Source organism: Bison bison, unplaced genomic scaffold (assembly GCF_000754665.1).
Source record: "Bison bison bison isolate TAMUID 2011002044 unplaced genomic scaffold, Bison_UMD1.0 scf7180017864220, whole genome shotgun sequence".
Lineage (NCBI taxonomy): Eukaryota > Metazoa > Chordata > Mammalia > Artiodactyla > Bovidae > Bison > Bison bison.
In genome coordinates, this window is record NW_011494792.1 from 799,203 (window position 1) to 801,806 (window position 2,604).

The following is a 2,604-nucleotide window of genomic DNA, read 5'->3' on the forward strand; positions in this document are numbered from 1 at the left end:
TGTTCTTGCCTGGAGAATCCCAGGGATGGGGAAGCCTGGTGGTCTGCCGTCTCTGGGGTCGCACAGAGTCGGACACGACTGAAGTGACTTAGCAGCAGCAGCAGCAGCAGTACTTCTTGCTTATTTCCATAAAGAACCTTGGTGAAAGTGACTGGACTATTTTATCCTTTAAATAAGAAGGCTGCATCAACCAAACTTCAAATAACACATTTTCTAAGTCAAACAAGGCATCAACTCATAAGATGTATAAATCAAAGAAAAGATCAGTTTCATGTAATCTCAAAGATTCTTAAAGAGTGAAATATCTGATTCATTTTCCTTTCATTAATTTTACTTTTAACATTTTTTAATTTTTTTTCATTTTTAATCTTTTTCTTTTAATTGTAGAATGTAACATAGATTTAGAAAAGTTGTATACAAAGTAAGGATGTAAAATGATAATTTATAACAAAATGAGCCCCATGTAATTGCTCCCTTGATCAAGAAACAGAACCCTGGGAGCACCTGAAAAGCCCTCCTCATGAACTCTCCCAAACATGGTCTTCTCCCTCCATGTAGAACCCGTATCCTTGGTTTTCTTCATGGTTTGGTGACCTAAGTGTACCCCTCCAAACTCTACCTTAGTTTTGCCTCATTTTGTTTTTTGAACTCCATATACACGTGATCATATAGCACTTTTAACATGCCTTGCTCCTTTCATTCTATGTAATGTTTGTGAGAGTCATAAAACTTTGTGTGAAGCTGTATTTATTTTTATCACAGAGTAGTATTCCTTTCTATGAGTACACCACAGTTAATTATCCATTCCAGTGTTAATAGACATTTTACTTTGTTCTCATTTGGAAACATTGAAAATAATGTTGAGAGTTTAACAGGGAATTTCTAGAATTTAATCAATCAGTTATGGAAGAATTGACATCTTTCACATTATTGAGTCTTCCAATCTATAGTCTTTGCCCATTTTTAAACTGTATTGTCTTCTTGCTATTAGGTTGTATGAATTCCTCACATATATTGGATATAATACCTCATTAGATATGGGCTTCCCTGGTGGCTCAGATGGTGAAGAATTGGCCTGCAACGTGGGAGACCTGGGCTCGATTCCTGGGCTGGGAAGATCCTCTGGAGAAGGGAACAGCCACACACTCCAGTATTCCTGCCTGGAATTTCCAAAATAAATTTAAAGCACCTGTATTTGTCACCTTGAAGGTATGTGTTAGTCACTTAGTCATGTCCTACTCTTTGTGACCCCATGGACTGTAGCACTCCCGGCAAGAATACTCTAGTGGCTTACCATGCTCTTCTCCAGGGGATCTTCCCATCCCAGGGATCAAACCCATGTCTCCTGCATTGCAGGCAGACTGTTTACCATCTGAGCTACCAGGGAAGCTTGGAGTTCCTTAAAAGAATGCTATAGGATCAATGGATTTAACAACAGAAATATATTTCCTCACAGTTTTGGGGGCAAGAAGTCCCAGATCAGGGTGCCAGCAAGGTCAGGTTCTGGTAAGAACTCTCTCTTCCCAGGCTGGCTTCTCCCTGTGTCCTCACAGGCTGAGGGGGAGGAGAAGAGAGACAGAGACACAGAGACAAAATAGAAATCTCTCTGGTGTTTCTCCTCATAAAGACACTAATCCTACTTGATCAGTGTCCCACCCTATGAGCTCATTTAACCTTAATTAGTCTTCATAAAGGCCCTTTTCCAAACACAGTACATACTGAATCCTTATCATGAAAACAAATGATGATAGTTTTAAAAATGCTGCTAAACAGTTTTCTAAGATTGGCAATGAATAGGTTAGAGTACAATAGAAGGATTGGCTTAGAATTGGAACCAATAATTCTCTTTCTGATGAAAGTAAGGAACTTGTATGTTAGCTCTTTTAGGTTACTCGAGGAGCCCACTGTAGAGCAGACACTGATAACAAATTTTTGCTCCATGTTTCTATTAAATTCATGTAGTTCTTTTTACTCAGTAGTTTTTCTGTCATCCTCAATTTTTGACTGCTGTTTTTTTTCCCCCAAACTTCTAAGTAATCTCTTTAAATGTTCACAACAAACTCTAAAGATTAGTTTTTCTCTATCCATGTGTTAGCTGGGTTTTTGCTGTTCTTATTCTAAGCCCATTGCTTAGTATTTCCTAGAATTTTATGCCATGTTTTCTAAATTAACATTTTGTCATCATCAACAACATTGTGTTCTGCATCTATGGTGAACACTAAGCTATAGGTGTGTGGATTCAGAGATTAATAAGAGAAAGTTATAATTTTAAAACTCCTATTAAGGGAGTATATTGGTTCCAACCTACAGTAAATAAGAGACTAAATGGCTACATCTAGGTATATATGCGGAGAAGGCAATGGCACCCCACTCCAGTACTCTTGCCTAGAAAATCCCATGGACGGAGGAGCCTGGTAGACTGCAGTCCATGGGATTGCTAAGAGTCAGGCAAGACTGAGCAACTTCACTTTCACTTTTCACTTTCATGCTTTGGAGAAGGAAATGGCAACCCACTCCAGTGTTCTTGCCTGGAGAATCCCAGGGACGGGGGAGCCTGGTGGGCTGCGGTCTATGGGGTCACACAGAGTCGGACACGACTGAAGC

The 2,604-nt window shown here is 39.5% G+C and overlaps 1 pseudogene; it reads left to right on the top strand.

Annotated features, from left to right (window-relative positions):
• Window positions 1-2,604, top strand: part of LOC104992634 — a 17,779-nt pseudogene that overhangs the window by 9,825 nt on the left and 5,350 nt on the right.